Here is an 18,508-nt window from a genome sequence, read left to right on the forward strand (position 1 = left end):
ATTGTTCGCATGGAGCCTAAGATAGGGAAATTGCCTACTTCAGATTTACAGAGAGGATTAAAGGGAAGAGTTGTTTATTTGCCTCTAGATTTCAAGAAAAATATTGATACAATTGGTGTAGAGAAAGTGGAAGAGGAACCTCTAGTTATTCTAGTTAATGGGGTTCCGACAAAGAGTAAGAAAATCTGGCAAGATTTAGTGGATGTTAGGAAAGTCAAAAAGGCAACGTTGTATTTGGTCAAAAACAATGAGTACTACAAACATGTATGTGTTGGAGCAGAGGAAACAGCTGCAGATGAAGACAGTGATTGTTCAACTGGTCAAATTGAAAAAGTTGATGTGTCTACAAGTGAAGAAATATATGAACATTATACTGTTCATCCTTTGCATTCCAAAGAAGTAATGGGGAATGCAATTGACTTGTTTCAAATGAAATCAGCAAAAGGAAGTCCCATTAGTGTATGGGAAGAAAGTTTGGAAGCTCGTTGTTTTCCACAGCTATTTCCAACAGGTCGAGGTGGACGATATGACGATCGACCACTCCAAATTCCAGCATCTGAATACCGGACTTTAAGATTATATGCTGAAGATCCAAGGTTTCGTCAATGCATCCCATATTTGTTTCATCTACTGTATGAAAGTGACTTGTCTGGGCTTTCTTATGCAGTAAACCATATACTGAAAAGTGGAGCACATCTGCAAAATGTTTCGGCGAGGGACTTTATGGAGAAAGTCAATCTGCAAGACAATATTTTGGAATCTCATCTAATCAATCTCATGGCATGTCAGCGTGGTACAAACGAGTATTGGTACCGCCGTCAAGGGGAATTGAAATGTATGCTAAGAAACTTAGGAACTCCTACATGGTTCCTCACTCTTAGCTGTGCCGAGTATGCCTGGGACGACTTACTTCAATTTATACGCGAGGCAAATGCAAATATACAAAATATAGAATTCAAAACACCTGCAGAACTGTGTTCTTTGGATCCAGTGAATGTATGCAGATAATTCAATCATAGATTTGAAGCTATGATGTCTTTCATTACCAACAAAAAAAATCCTCCCCTTGGAGAGGTTTTGGATTTCTTTTGGAGAAACGAGTATCAAGCAAGAGGTGCTCCTCACATACATATGTTGTTATGGATTAAAGATGCACCCAAATTTGGAACAAATTCAGTGATGAGTTTCATTGAAGAGTATTCAACATGTGCTGTTCTGAAAACTACCGAGGAAAACAGTTTAAGGCAACAAGTTTTACGCTTTCAATCCCATCGTTGTGGGAAGTATTGTCGTCGAAAATTCAAAAACAAGGAAAAGTTCTACACAAAATGTCGTTTCAGCTTTCCACGACCAGTGATTTCTAAAGGAAGAGTAAATAATTTGATGTCTTCTCTACGACATACTGTGACGAGGAAATCACCCAAAAATACATACAATTTAAAAAGAAACGAAGAATCCAAGTACATCAACGACTCCAACCCAGTGATTTTGTCCATGTGGAATGCTAACATGGATATTCAATTCGTTGCTGACAACTCTATTGCTGTGGCTCGATATGTGACGTCTTACATTACAAAAAAAGAAAAGACAGAACTGAAGGAAATGTGGGAGGATATTTCACATGAAAAGAGCCTAAGCAAGAAATTATACAGTTACAGTTTGAAGATGTTGTCACATCGAGAAATTGGAGCATATGAATGTTCTGATCGATTGTCATCAGCAAGTCTATATGCCAAATCTAGAACCATCATTTGGGTGAGTCTAGGTCTTGCTGCAACACGAAACCGAGTTTTGAAATCTGTACAAGAAATAGAGTATTTGGCGGACAAAGAACCAGAAAGTACAGATATTTTGAAGACAAACATGTTGGATACATACTATCCAAATAGAAGTCCTTACCTTGAGAACGCTTGTCTCTATGAAGTTCTGCAAAGATATATTTATAAGAGGAACATCAGAGAAGATATCAATAATGGAATATATGCTGTCATTGGATGTGAAGGATGTCTAGTGAAACAGAGAAACGGTCATTTGATTAATCATCGAAAATTAAGTTGCGAAAATCCAGACAAAAGGGAATTTTACTATTTGGCTCTTTTGCAACTCTTTAAACCATGGCGTACAGAAGAGGAACTACTTGGAGATTTTCTCTGTTACGAAGACTTTAATGCAACCAAGGATACCATAGAATGTCCTGTTTTTCCTAATTATCTGCAAATGTTGAACGAAGAAATAGATCAAGAAGCAACAATTGCTGCAGAGATTGCGAGAGACAGTTCTCAAGACAATCAGAGTTCTACTTCATTGAGTCAGGATCCACTAGGAGGACCAATTATTCAAAATGAGGCTGCCACTGCCATGGATGAGGTGGAAAGAGCTATGGAACAAGCTGAAGAGGATGTAGTTAACTTAGAAGATTTGGTGAAACAACTAAACCTTGAGCAGAAACAGATATATGACGAAGTCACAGAACAGGTTGAACATGGATTCAGTCATGAGAAAAAAGAGTGCTCATGTACATCATTTAAGCCTGTCCGACTGTATGTGAGTGGAGAAGCGGGAACTGGAAAAAGTTTTCTGATTAAAGCAATTGCAACTTATCTGCAGAAAAGGGCTGAATCACCGCTGTCTTGTGTTGTTACGGCTCCAACTGGGCTGGCAGCACATAACATTAAAGGGATTACTTTACATCGTTTACTGATGCTACCAGTTGAGCATGATAACAAATTACAATACCACAAGCTATCTGGAGATGCTTGTTCTGAAGTTTCGAGAGTCCTAAAGAAAATGAAACTTCTTATCATTGATGAGGTAAGCATGGTCTCAAATCTAATGCTTGCTTTTGTGCATTTGAGAATGCAAGAAATTCTTAGAACAGACTATGATGTCTTATTCGGAGGAAAACACATTATTGTTTTTGGAGATCTACTGCAGTTGACTCCAGTGAAAGGACAACCAGTGTTTAAAATGGTCACGCATGAAGATACCAGGAAGTGCCTAGAAAGCATTGGAAACGTTAATATATGGTTACATTTCAAATATGCAGAACTGCTTCAAAATATGCGTCAGGCAAAGGATGAAGATTATAAAAATATTCTACAAGATGTAAGAATCGGAAAAGTAAGTGAGCATGGGAAAGAAGCATTACATGCACGATTAATTTCAAATTTGTATCCAAATGAAAGCATTTTTCCAGAGAATATTTTTAAGAAAATTACTGAGAACAAATCTGGGATATGCTTGATGCCAACTCTGTAAGAATGTTCCATCTTCAACCACAAAATGTTAAAGTTAGAAAATAAAGAGATTGTGAAACTGGAAGCTATAGATAAAATAGAGCATATGGGAGCAACAATTATTTTGTCTGAAAATTTGAAATCAAAATTGGATTCATTGGAGAAGAGTATATCTAAAACTGCTGGTTTTGAAAAGAGTCTGACTGTGTGTTTAAATTGTCGTATCATTTTGAGAAGACATTTAAATGTTGAAAGAGGTCTGGTAAATGGAGCAATGGGTCATGTTGTTGATTTTGTGAATTACAAAAATAGAGATGGAATTGAAATTTTAAAAATTAAATTTGATGGCATTGACGAAATAGAAGAAATTTGTCGTTGTTCAGCTAGATTTTTGCTTGTGAAAGACTTATATGTTCGCCGAAAACAGGTTCCTGCTTGTTTGGCATATGCGGTAACAATTCATAAATCTCAAGGTTTAAGTGTAGGTACTGCTTTGGTGAACATTGGAAGTTCTGTGTTTAAAGAGGGTATGGCATATGTGGCATTATCACGAGTCAGAACTTTATCAGGATTGTACTTGATTGAGTGTGATGAAACAAAGATTTGTGCTGATCTAGATTGTGTTAAAGAATACAATAGGTTAAGAAGAGAGTATGCTCCACGTTTGCCTCAATATCCTCTGTTTGAAAAACGTGTGGTAGGCCGAAAAAGAAGAAATGAGAATAATTGCAGTGAGGTAGTAGCAAAAAGACAAAAAGTAGATGAAACTGTAATTGTAAGCAGAAAGAAAAAGGATTCTGTTGAAGATGTTGTTGGATTTCAGTTTGAAAACAGTTCTGGTGTCAACTGCTATGCTAATGTAGTGCTTAATGTTGTTTTTTTTCTTCAACATTTACAAGAACAGATTGTTGAAAATCGGGATGAAACATTCTGCTGTTTATTGAATTCTGTGTTTGAGAAATGTAGCAGTGATAGAGCAAAAATAGAAAGTGTTTCAGAAATTCAAAATCTTCTAGACATATGTTCTGGTCAAAATCAATTTTCACAGAACATTCAGCAGGATTGTCAGAAATTTTTAATGTATATGTTTGATGTATTGGAAGATGAAGGTGAAGATATAAAAAATCTTTTTAGCCTTTCTTATCAATGGCAGCATGACTGCGACAACTGTAGTTTATCAAGTAGTACTAGAATAGACACTGAAAGATTTATATATTTGACTTTACCAGACTGCAAATCAGTGCCTTTTAATAATCTAGTTAAAGCAGCTGATCACAATATGGTGTGTACCCAATGTAAGTCTGCAATGCTGTCCACATTATTTTTACAAACTTACGGTAAATATGTCATTTTAATGTTCCAACGATGTAGACCTGATGGTAGTAAATTGTCAACTTCTATTAAAATTTTTGTGGCTTCTCAGTTATCAATTTCAGGAAGAACTTTTGCAACTGTAGCTATTATTTATCATGACGGTCCTTCAACAACATCAGGGCATTACACATGTTATTTAAAAAGTCGTAAAGGTTGGACCCACTGTAATGACACTCATTTGACTCTCAAACAACGTTTGCCTTTTGACTTAAAAAATTCATACATAGTGTTTTTAGAACCAAAATTTAAGTAAAGGTAATTGCCCTATGAAGACGGGAGCAGTTAATAAAAGTTAGTCTGCTGTTTAAAATTATATTGTGAGTAAAAGTGATGAAGATAATATAAACATTACAGATCTCATAAAGGTACGGTAAGTGGATCGCATATTAAGTGATATCAGTATTATAGGAAATGTTCAACATGAGAGAGCCAGAGATGGAATTATGAATATTTAAATATTGTGAAAATGTTGTTTGAGCCTTTCTTTCAGAATGTCGGGAAAACGGTAATTTTAGAATTTGTTTTAAGTAATTTGAAAATATACTGATACATCTGACACTATTTGGCCTTAAGGAAAAGTGAAGGAATGAGCAAAGAGTCATCACTGAAAAAAAGGAGTATATGAAAACATTAAAACATATTTCAGATGTTCTTCGAGCTTTTCTTCTAGATAGTCGATTAAATGGAATTTTTAGAGAACAGCAGAGTACTTTCCAACGAAAAGGACCTTCATGATGTACTATTTGGCCTAAAGGAAAAGTAAGTGAATCAAAGATTAGTGTACATTTGTGATTTTTAAGTTTAGATGGTTTTTTTTAAAACACAATCTTTTTGATTGTGGTTTTTTTTCCCGCTGTCATATGATGAGTAGTTTGAACTCACTGTTTTAAGTGAAATTCAATATATTCTGAGAACAGCAAAAATAAACTATGTAACATGTTGTACAAGTTATTCTATAGTTTGTATTGTGTAATTTAAATTGTATTCCCATTGTCTCACACTCACTTTGCTTTTTGCATTCTCTTTCAGCTCTTTTTAGTCACTTATAATGTCTTTCTCTAACTCTGTTTCACACCCATTCGTTTACTGCACTTCTTTCACAACCCCTCATTTTCATTTCAACTGTCTGCATCCCCTCTCTCCCTTGCACCAATTTTAAGCTTCCAGTCTCTCTGCTTTACTTCCCTTTTCCGTCTTTTCCTCTTTTGCTCTTTTAGTAATTCCTCTTTACTCACTCATCAGTATTGTCGCACTCTATCACTATAACTCACCCACTCTCCCTCGCTTATCTTTTTTTGCTCCTTTCTATTGACCTCTTCTCTCTATTTTCCGTTCACTACCTCTATGTCCTCAGTCCCTCACTCTCCTTGTGTTATGTTCACTTGTGTTTATCTACCTTCTATCATTTCTCTTACAACAACTTCACTGCTCCTCTCTCATCGTTCTTCATCCCATTTCTTTTACTCTGGTTCCATTACTACCCCTCATTTCCTATATTTCAGTGTCCTTCTCTTTAATTTCATCACCAAATCACTTTCTCTCAGTACCACTGTTTTAGTCCTCTACTCTTCTCTTTCCTTTTTTTGCTCCCTTACTCATTTCCTTTCCTCACTCATTGTACTCCACTTCACTCAGTCCTTCTCTTAGTCTCTCTGTCTACTAACTTCCTCACTCCTTTTCCCTCAATCCTTCTATATTATCCTCTCTCCCTTCATGCCTTCACTCTATGACTCTCCTTCACTTGCTCTCAGTTATCTTCCATTCCTCATTCTTCTAAATGCATCCTTAATTAGACTCCTTTCCCTCTCAGTCATTATCTTTTTACTTACTCCTGTTTCCTGATTTAGTTTTGCTAACTCACATTCTTTTAGTATCTTTCTTACCTTCAGTTCATTTCTCTCTTCTTCTCTTCCGCTCTATATGCCTTACTCTTAGTAATTTGCTCTCCTTCTATTTCTTTTTCCCTCTTTTTGTCCTTCTACCTTACTTCATTTCCCTTTCTGTGTCCTTCACTCTTACTTTATTTCTAAATACACTGTTATGATTTTTAACCTCTTCATATGTATCTTTTATTTTAAAATACATATTTTACTAATTATAACTTATTTTTTCTTCTCTCTTTCACAGATACAAAATGTAGTAAAAAAATGTAATTAAAGTTACATTAGTGATATGGTAAGTGTGAGTAAAAAAATGTAGTTTGTCATCACCCTTTGCTTTAACCTCACTACTATTTTCTCACCCTACCTCACTCCTGTTTCTTTACTCTGCTTCCCTCACTTATTCTTATCCTCCATGTTTACTCCCCTTTCCCTAACTCCCCTCCCACATTCAACTTCTTTCAGTCCCCCTGCATTACTTCCCTTACCCTCTGTTCCCTTCCTTTGCTCCCTCACTCATTCCCTTTCCCTTAATCATTTACTTTACTCCTGTCACTCCATCTCTCAGTCCGTCTGTTCTCACAGTTCCTCATTTCCATTCCCTCACTCTGTCTCTCTTATCATCGCTGTCTCTGTCCCTTCATTCTGTCAATACTCTTTCGTCATGCTCACTCCCTACAACTCACCCACACTCCCTCACTTACCTTTCTTTGCTGCTTCACTCACTACCTTTCAGTCACTCCTTCCTTTAATCTCTCTCTCTTTTCTCTCTGTCACTCCCCATGTCTTACCTTTATTCACTTTTATCCACCCTCTTTAACCCCTCTTTACTTACAGTCACTGCTCTTTTCTAACCCTCCATCACCGTTGTTCCTTTACTCCGGTTCCGTCACTACCCCTCATTCCCCATCCTTTACTGTCCTTCCCTTTACTTTCAACACCCACTCACATTCTCCCAGTACCTCTGCTTTAGTTTTCTTCCTCTCTCTTCCCTTCTTTCGCTCCCTTAATCATTTTTTTTTCTCACTTACACTCTATTATACCTTCTCTCTCTCTTACTATGTAATACACAGTCCATCAGTGTTGCTCCCTCTAGCTCTCTTTTTCTTAACATCACTCTCTCTGTCCCCTTCCCTCATGCTCACTCCTTCATTCTTTTTTTTTTCTTTTTTTTGGGTGCGCACCCCGGTGCGCGTACCCTGGAGAAAAAAGAATGACAGAGTTTTAAAAAAATTATAGCATTTTTTTTTCATTGGAGGTAGTTCTAAAAAGAACTGGTTTTTTTATTCTTTTTGTTGTTTTATATTTTTTTATTGTTTTTTTGAATTTTTTTTACTTTTTGTGGTTTTTCAGAACAGTTTTATATTTTTTTGTATTTTTTATGGGGAGAAACAAAAAACAGGGAATTGTAAACAGCTCAACTGGAGCAAAAAAAAATCAGGAAAAAATTAGGGTTTTTTGGGGCAATTGTGGTTGTCACCAGCAAGGACGATGAGCTTTACGCTCTGCTCACCATAGCTGATGGTCTTACCACAAAAAATACATGTCACCCTGAATTCACCAAACCGTGGTTGTATGATTGGCATCGTCTCCCTTGTGTCTGGTCCCGATGGAGTGGGTTGCTTTCTTTTGGAGGTGCGGGGTGAAGATTGGGGAGGGTTACTGGCCAGTTCTCTCACCTCTGCAGCAGCATAGTTGTTGGGATGCTTGCGCTGCATATGCCGAATCATGGTGTAATTACCAAATGAATATTTTTTATTAGGGTTGCCCCTTGAAAGTTCCGAGCCACAGATTCGGCAAGTTACCTTGGGCGCCTTCACTTTCTTCTTGCCCTCTGGGATGGAAAAAAACTCCCATACAATGTGCTCCTTTGGCATATATGGGGTATTGTCTTCTGGGAGGAATGTCCTTCTCCCCTCCTCGTCCTCCTCCTCCTCTTCTTCTTCTTGACCACCAATGTGATGTTGTGGTGGTCCTCTTGGTGGTGGTGGTGGTGGTGGTGCAGATGCTCCAGCTGCTGCTGCTACTGTAGCCATTTTAAAGTACAAAAGATTAGAGACAGATCTCCAAACAGGTCTTCCTCAGTCAAAGGACAAAGTCAGAATAAGGAAAAAAGGTGGGGGCTTTCATCATTTGGAAACCAAAACTGTTCTGGACCAATGAAAAGTGTTATTTTCGGATCACATGACCCGACACGCTTACGCTACGTGCCCCGGGGCACGCCCCGTGGCGCGCCTGTAGTCGCGCCCCGGGGTGCACCCGGGGGCGCATTGCGTAAGCGCGTCAGGACGTTTCGCGATTGTATGCGCTCGCGTGCTTCCGGGTGCGCTTACGCTGTGCGTCATATGACGCATCACGCGGCTACGCGATACGTCCCGATTTTGTTTTCGTTCGCGGGAATAGTGCTAACGGGACACTCACCGGTACGCGCCCCGGGGCGCGCGTAGCACTGCGCTTACCGGTGAGCGCATCGGTACGCGCCCCGGGAGCGCTCCGGGGCAAAAAAAGAAAAACCTATTAGATAATTATACAATATAAAATTTGTTATAAAAAATATTACATTTCATACCTATAGAGATTTGCTATTAAAAAACCTATGAAATTCACTGAAAAAAACATAGGTTTCACACCAGTTATAGTTAGGAATTAGCATTTAAAAAAACCTATTAAATTCACTGAAAAAACCATAGGTTTCACACCAGTTATAGTTAGCTGGAAATTTTACTCACATAAAACCATTGAAATTCCCACGTTATAGTTAGTTGGACTCACTATAACTTGCGTGTGCAATGCACTTCTGAAGACGTCACATATTACATCACTCATGACATGGTCAGTGACATCACTCATGACATCACTGATGACACCATCCTTGTGACACAGTGACAGACCTCCTTTCACTGTAATGTAACCCTTGAAACACATATTCAAAAATAGAAACTAAATTTTTCAAAAAAATGGAGATACCTATATCAGTTACAACAACCAATTCAATAATTCCACCATCTATATACACATCCACTCATTCATCAACAGTTCTATATAGTCACTCATACATATTTTTTATTTTGCAGAGTTTTATATAGCGCAAACTAGACCCAAACCGAATCAGGTATCAGAGCGCTTTACATAGCACCAGTTACGTTACATGAGGACACACTTTCATTTTAGGCACGGGGAGATTAAGTGATTTGCCCAGAATCAGAGGAGGTTTTTGGCGTAGTCACCGAGACTCGAACCCAGATCCCCAGGTCCGCGGTCGAGCGCCTTAGCCGCCTCTCCCACACTCACTCATCATATGTAGTGATACACCTATACATCCTGTTTCACACCGACAGTCATCCAAAAGTTACTCACACACATTCTCACACATGCAAATAAACTATTGAACATCCATTTATTTGCATATAGAGCTATACACACACTACCACCTTACTTCTAAGGACATTTACACATATTTATTCTCTTAAACAATCACTTATAGAAACACATACTTATTTAAACAGGAACTCTTACAATCTCATACTCTCACATATACTCACTTACATACATCAATATTCACATATACTAGATTAAAACATATGTAGTTACTGATAAAGACACTAGTGAGACAGTCATTCACTCACTAACACACACATATACACACTTATCCACCCATACAGTCCTGCACATATGCTGTCTTCAAAACACATACAGAGAGTCAGTTATTCATGAATCTTTGTGCTAAGTAATACCCCCACCAAACCATACAAACACTCATACTGATACTAAAACAAACATCTAATAACCCATATACATACACATTTAGCTACTCACCAACCCATGCAGCCACTTATACAGAAAGTGAAACACTAATCCTTATATTTAAATATTTAAACATTACTCACTAATATATGTATTGCCTAAGATACACTTAATAAGCCAGTTAACCAATCAATTTGTTTCTTTTTTAAAACATCTAAACACTTATTTAAACATTTATTCTTCCATCAATTTTTACATATACATATATAACACATATTTATTTCTCGGAAAGACACACATTCACTGGATGGTGTCATCAGTGATGTCATGAGTGATGTCACTGACCATGTCATGAGTGATGTAATATGTGACGTCATCAGCAGTGCATTGCACGCGCAAGTTATAGTGAGTCCAACTAACTAAAACGTGCGAATTTCAATGGTTTTATGCGAGTAAAATTTCCAGCTACCTATAACTGGTGTGAAACCTATGGTTTTTTCAGTGAATTTAATAGGTTTTTTAAATGCTAATTCCTAACTATAACTGGTGTGAAACCTATGTTTTTTTCAGTGAATATATAATATATATATATATATATATATATATATATATATATATATATATATAATATATATTCATTGAAAAAACCATAGGTTTCAGGGGTGTTATAGTTAGCTGGACATTTCACTCATACATAACCATTGAAATTTCTCTGTTATAGTGTTATAGTTAGTTGTACTAACTGTAACTCTCGCGCCCGCAATCCACTGGTAATGATGTCACATATTAAATCATTCATGACATGGTCAGTGACATCACTGATGACATCTCAAATGACATCACTGATGACATCACTGAAGACATCATCCAGTGAATGTGGTTTGGTTTGTTATTTAAATATGTATTATATATATAGCAATCTGCATTTAAGAATCAGTGGATATATACCTATCTTGATGGAGGATTTAGTAGCAGTGTGATTAACTGTTTACTTGACTAATTTATCGTGTCTCACTAAATATATTGGATAGTGACTAAACTGTGTGAATATCTGTATTACTTTGTCAGTTGTTGTGTAAACTGCTGCACTAGTTGGTTACTAGCTATGTGAAAGTCTATATTAGTTATTGATTAGTTAACTGATCATTTGTATGGGAGAGTGAATGTGTGTGTGGTTCGGTGGGGATCTTTGACTGCCCAAAGATATGTGAATAGTTAATTCACTACGTATATGAGGTTAAGACTACATGTTATAATAGATGTTTGGGTGAGTGAATATCTTTATGGCTGTGGTGATGGGCAAAAATCTTTCTCAATAGTACATGTCCAACAAAGTAGAAAAAATAAAAGGCAGTGTATGCGACAGTTCTTGTATATAAATAAGTATACATAAAACTCATTGATTGCATGAGTGACTGTATAGATAAATGTATACTAGTAATAGTGATTTCATAGCACACTAAGTATGAGTTACTATCTATATGAATAAATGAAGTGCTATTTGCATAAGTGTGTAGCTGACTAAATGTAAATAGGATACATTGTTTGTAAAACTGAGTAGGATGACTGCATAACTGAATAGGATGTGTGCTGGTGTGTAATGTCAATATAGATGTATAAGTGTATTTGATAGTGTTCTATTGATCATTGACCTCATGTATGAGCGAATCTATAGGTAATTGATTAGATGTGTGTGTAGATCTAGGAATCACTGAGTAGGGTTTTAGATACTTTTATTGCTGTGTCAATGGATTCAAATATGGTACTCTGTATTTTACAGTGAGTGATGAAAGGTTATACTAGTGTATGATGAGGTGTATCTGATTGTCACGTGGATGATGTAATCAGTGATGTCATCAGTGATGTAATTTGAGATTTTATCAGTGATGTCATCAGTGATGTCACTGACCATGTCATGAATGATATAATGTGTTACATCATCACCAGTGGATTGCGAGAGTTACAGTTAGTACAACTAACTATAACGGAGACATTTCAATGGTTTTGTATGAATGAAATGTCCAGCTAACTATAACCCCCCTGAAACCTATTTTTTTCAATGAATTTCTAAGGTTTTTTAAATGATAATTCTTAACTATAACCTGCCTGAAATCTATGGTTTTTTCAGTGAATTTCAAAGGTTTTTTAAATGTCAATATCTAACTACAATATCCCTATAACCTATAGTGTTTTTTAAGTAAATTTTAAAAACACGTGTATACTTTTTATAGTGAAAACAAATTTAAAAGTAGTGTTTTATAACTTATAATTATAGCTCCTGGTTTTATTGTATTTATTTTTTGGACATTTCTATCTGTATTTATCTATTTTTTTTTAAATAATTGTATCTGTATTAACCCAAATATATTTCGGGTTTTGTAAAAAAGTTAATCTGAAATTAGTATATTTCCACATTTATTTTACTGAAAAATATGCACTCATGGCTGAAAGACTGACTGTTTTCACTCATGTAAACATTCTTAGATGACAAACTATTCACAACCTTCATATTAAAATGTGCAAATTTTCTTATACGATCATATATATTACTCTTTAAGGATCTTTACTAAAACCTTTTATTGTTTTTACCCTTTTACTTTTAGAACAACAGACCTATTGGCCTAGTTCTCATCATTGACAGCATTTAGAATTACTAAAATATTAACCCAATTTCCATATTTATCCACACTTTAAAATAAATACAGAGAGGAAAATTAATAATCTGTAAAAATCAGTAAAAACATAAAACAAGAAGCCCTACTTATAATTTAAGAATGTTTTCAACTAAATTAGTAGTAATCAACAAATAAGTGTGGTAAAAGTATGACGCAGCCCTTATAATACCTGACTTCGAACAACAGCGTTCACAGTTCGATTCCAAAGTCCATCAGCATCTTAGCCCACCACTATCTCACTGTAGGTAACACCTTGCTTAATGTTCCCAACGCCCCAAGCACCAGCACACCTTTCCGGGGGTAGCTTTATGCTTTACAAATGCTGGAATTTTTTTAATTTAACAGCATAGGGATGAGAAATGTTAGTACTTTTTTTTCTTCTATTGTAAACAATATTTTTTCATGTTTTCTATTTAGATATTTTTAATCATGAGAATGCAACGGACACAGCTTACCGGGTAACACTTTTTAAACTCCCCAACCTATGTAGATAATAAGGACCTTCTAGGTGTTACTATGGACATCGAAACCTTTACTACTTCACAGTTTGTAACTTTTCCCAACATGTGCACAAATAAAACAGTTAAAACGTGAGCACGTGTGAAATGTGTAAAACGTGACATCTAAATAGGCGGAGCCACATCTTCCTTCCATTGCTACTAAACAACCAAAAACTATATAAACCCTACCTATTGTGCGATTAGTTTTGTTTTCACGAGTTATTTCTGCGTCGCCAATCTGTGATGCAGGTTCCCTTTTTTAGCATTGGATTCTTGTTTTGCATCAACAAAACATATTCCGGAGTTGTAAGTTGTTATGGCATAGTAGATAGTTATAATTTGGGCTATTTGTCAATATTTAAATATTTATATCAAGAAAAAAGTGTTATTGCATGTTTTTCGCTTTTTTTCTGTAACATCAGCAGCCTGTTTTCAGAAACAGATAGATTACAATAAACATTGCTCCTTTTCTGGCTCCTTTCAGCTTATATATTGTGACTTTCTATATTATAACATTGACACCCTAAACATTTACAATCAACGTCACCACCTTCCAGTTATTAGCGTGTTTTCCCCTAGGGATCATATACTGTTAATATGTATATTATAATATTAACAGTTATGCTGATCTCAGTGGAGTTCATGACCCGTCGGCACAAAGGGTAAAGATATTTAAGCAATGTCACCAGCTTCTAGTTTTTAGTCTGTTCCCCCCATTTTATCATATACTGTGAATATGTATATTATAATTTTCACAGTCATAATGATCTCAGAGGAGTTTATGACCCGTCGCCACGAAGATCAAACTTTTCAACGTCCCGGACAAAAGAAACTCAGAAAATAATTACTGCTCGGAAGTATTTCGTTATGGATCTTCTGTTCTATAGATAACTTTATTTTCCTTTTCTTTTTACTGTAACAATGGTGTCATTCGTTATATTGTAATAGATTGTCCTATTGTTACAGAAGATGAATAGGAGATTTGTCGGCGTCATCTGTAATACAGCTTACGAAACATTAGAACATACTTGATCAGATATTTTTTTCATTGAGCATATTTTACGAAATTGCAGAATAAAAAAATAGCTTTCATACATACTTTGTTACTTTAAATATTTGATAAACCCTACATTTCTGAATGTTATTTTCAAATTTCTGTTCTTCTCAGTTGCCGTTCCTATTCACCTTCTCCCTATAGAATATATAAGACCAGTACTGTATATTATAATAGTACTATCCTATGTATTCCTAAGTGAGTATGTGATTTGTTAGCGGAACAGTGTGCGACCTCTAAGCACTACAACAGAACGTTCCTGAATTCTACAAAGTACAAATTTGAAAAATAATAATGCATACATTTCTAAGTAATATGAAGTCACTTGTATTTAACTTTTTTTTACTTGTTCTCCTGACCTCATATAATGTACTACGGGAGTGTTTGTCATAGCACGTCTATTCTACTTTATCTAAAAGTAACTGATGCCCTCTTACATTATCAAGAATATGGGGCAACACTTTTACAAAGTATAGCAGAAGAAAGGAGGGTATGGCCATGCTTAACTGATATTTTATGAAACTCCATTTTTATTTGTCACCCCTTTCAATAATACAGCGTCAGTTTCTGAAGAAAGTTTATTTGTAATTGCTAAATAAAAACTGTTTCAAACCTAGACTGAAATTTTTGCTGTGCAACCACACCTCCCCATCAGACAATAAAACACCACATTATAAGTAAATAGTGCTCCTGTGAAGTATCCCACTCGCAAACTTGATAAAAAAAACATTGCGAGACACTGTCAATTTTCAGTCGTGATTTGTACACCTCATAGGAATTAGATAAATGGCCCTTAAAACATATAAAAACCATTTTTACCTTCACAATCCCTGTCCACCACCTTGTGACCACTGTACAGAGTTAACAGTGTTTCTACCCTCCCCTGATACATACTTTCTTTTCCCATACTCCTTTGGAAGTGCGTCACAAAGTGACTGACAACAGTGGACCGTTCCCACCCAATAAGGAGCAAACTTGTGCGCGGAACACTTTAGCCAATAAAATGTCCATGTTGTTCCGCAGAGGAGAAAGGAATAACTGCCAACACTTCTACTTTTAATGCTTCACAGCCAATGAACATTAAGCTTCGTAAGGTCCCGCTTGGAACACTTTACCCAATGAAATGTCCCTAATACTCCGCGAAGAGGGAAGGAATCGCTGACAACACTTCTACTTTCAACGGTTTACAGCCAATCAACATTAAGCTTGGGAAAGTCCTCCTTGGAACACGTCAGCAAATCAGATGTCCCTCCTACTCTGCAGAGTGGAAGTGAATGTCTGCCAGCACTTATAGCTTTCAATAGTTGGCAACCAATCAACATTAAGCTGTAGAAGTTCCTCCTTAGAGCACGTCAGCCAATCAGATATCCCTCCTACTCCGCGGAGAGGAAGTGAATGGCTGGCAACACTTCTACTTTCAATAGTTTGTAACCAACCAACATAGCTCAGGAAGGTCCTCCTTACAACATGTAGATGTCCTTGCTACTCTACGGAGCAGAAGTGAATTGCAGAAAACACTTCTACTTTCGATGGTTCGCACCCAATGAACATTAAGCTTGTTGTTGGAACACCTCAGCCAATTAAACGTTAATTGAGATCCACACACACATATAGAACACGCCCTGCCGCATATTAATACATTTCCTGTAGCACTGCCTAATAAATTAACATTATTCCACATTATGTTAAAGAAAAGCCGCAATACGCCGCATTGATGTTTTCCGGATATAATTTCCACAGCCTACTGCACCCCCCTCCCAACATGAGTCAAGCCCAGGGACTGTGGGGGCCCCAGCAAACCCCCACTAATATTTTTTTAACAAATATCCCCGGGACCTATTTCCACAGCCTACTGTACCCCCCTCTCAACATAACTGAAGCCCCAGGACTGCTGAGGCCCCAGCGAGCCCCCGCTCATATTTTTATTATATTTTCCACTGACTTCTTCAACCTTACTTCTACAAATGCACAAAATGGCTGCCAACACTTCCTGGTTTTGAATACTGACAACCATTTGACAGCCAATCAGCATTCTGCGCGTGATCCAGATGGTGCGCTTATAATCCGCGCATCCACCGAGGCCGTAGATATATATGTACTTTTAATTGTAAATTTCTCAAGAACTACTGAACAGATTTACAGACTTCTTCAGCCTCGGTTCTACCGAGGCACAAAATGGCTGCCAACAGTTCCTGGTTTCGAATGTTGACCACCAATTGACAGCAAAAGGCACAAGTCTGAACCAAGGGCTACCTCTTTGCCAAATTTGGTGTAATTCTTTTCAGCAGTTCAGGCTGTAGCTGCGATTAAATGTTCCTATGGAAAATTGCATTCAGAAAACACGTTTTGGGACCCCCTTTTTATCTCAACCCCACTTGACAAATGACCCCAAGACTTTCAGGATAGGAGCGGACCGGAGCGGGCCACCAGTTTTGAAAATTGCACGAAGATTCGTCAACTGGCGCCAAAGTTATTCCAAATAGAATGTTGCGGATTTCCTATAGAAAATAGGTCCTAACTATAACTACCTACTGGCGACCGCCAAAATATATATATTTTATGTATATATATATATATATGCTCTCTCTTTCAAAATCCAAACCAAGTTTGCTATGGGAGGTAGGGAGCCGCGAGACTCCCGCCCTCTCATAGCAAACAGCAGTGTCCCAGAGGTAGGCACCCTGGGACACTGCAAGAGCCAGCCCTGGGGGGTGCTGGTCCCCAGGGCCCTCGAGGGCTCCAGGAGGGAGGCCACGCAGCCCCCCTCCCACAATACAGAAAGCACCGGGGGTAGAGGTCCCCGGGGCTTGGGGGATCATTGAGGCCCCCAAACACTAATTTTGCAGGGGGGCATAGGAGCCCCCCCTACCATTTATTTTATAGCCCCCGAGTGTGGCGGTCCCTGGTGCTAGGGGGCCCCTCTGGGCCCCCATACATTTTTTAAATGTGCCCCCGGGATTTGTCCCTCGGGGGCTAATTATAAAAGAAGCCCCGTTATATATATATATATATTTTTTTTACTGCAGAATCCACGCACCCGGCGTGCACCTGCTGGGTTTTAAAAACATTTAAAAAAAATTGGAGCCCTGGGGGTCCCCTAAACAGGTCTAGAGAATCAGGATATTTCTACCCTTCCCCTTTATACGTTTTGCATACTTGTTCCACTGACTTCTTCAGCCTCGCTTTTACCGAGGCACAAAATGGCTGCCAACAGTTCCTGGTTTCAAATGTTGACCACCACTTGACAACGAATTAGCATTCAGTGCGTGATCGGAATGGTGCGCTTATGGTGCGCTCATGGTGCGCTCATGGTGCGTGTAGGGTGAGCGGATCCACCGTGGCCATAGATATATAAATGATTTTAACTGTCATATTCCCAGGAATTACTCAACAGATTGACACCATTTAAGCAAAAGGCACGAGTCTTAACTGAGCACTACAACTTTGCCAAATTTGGTGTAAATCCATTCAGCAGTTCGAGCTGTAGCTACGTCAAAAGGTCCTATGGAAAATTACATGGGGAAAACACGGTCAAGGAGCGCGAGGAAGCAGCACTGGATGTCTTCAGTGAAAAAGATGACACCAGCACCACTCCCTCAACCAGCGAGGGTGCGCAAACAGCATCAGGTGGCAGTGACCTCAGGAAACTACTGGGGGAACTAGAAAAACTCTGCAGGCAAGAAATGGCAAAATGGTGGGAATGTACCTCACTGAAAAGATACCTAGAAGTGGGCTGAGTTCCAAGGGGCCTAAGAATTCTTGTGGCGCCGACATATGACAATCCTGACCCTGCCATGCTACAGGCCTGGGCGGACAATAGCGCGGAGTCCTCAAGAAACATGCTAAGAATTCTGGTCCAATTTGCAACATCCGACGGAGAAAAACTACTTGAGAAAATCCCATCACTACTCAAATAATTGGAGAAACTAACAGACTAGGGGCCAGAAGTAGGAAGGCAAATACCGGTCGGTAACGGCCGATTTCAGCCGTTACCGACCGGTATTTGCAGATGGAGATGTAGGGGCCAGAAAAAGTGACAAATCGG

This window comes from Lissotriton helveticus, chromosome 2_1, assembly GCF_964261635.1.
Source record: "Lissotriton helveticus chromosome 2_1, aLisHel1.1, whole genome shotgun sequence".
NCBI lineage: Eukaryota > Metazoa > Chordata > Amphibia > Caudata > Salamandridae > Lissotriton > Lissotriton helveticus.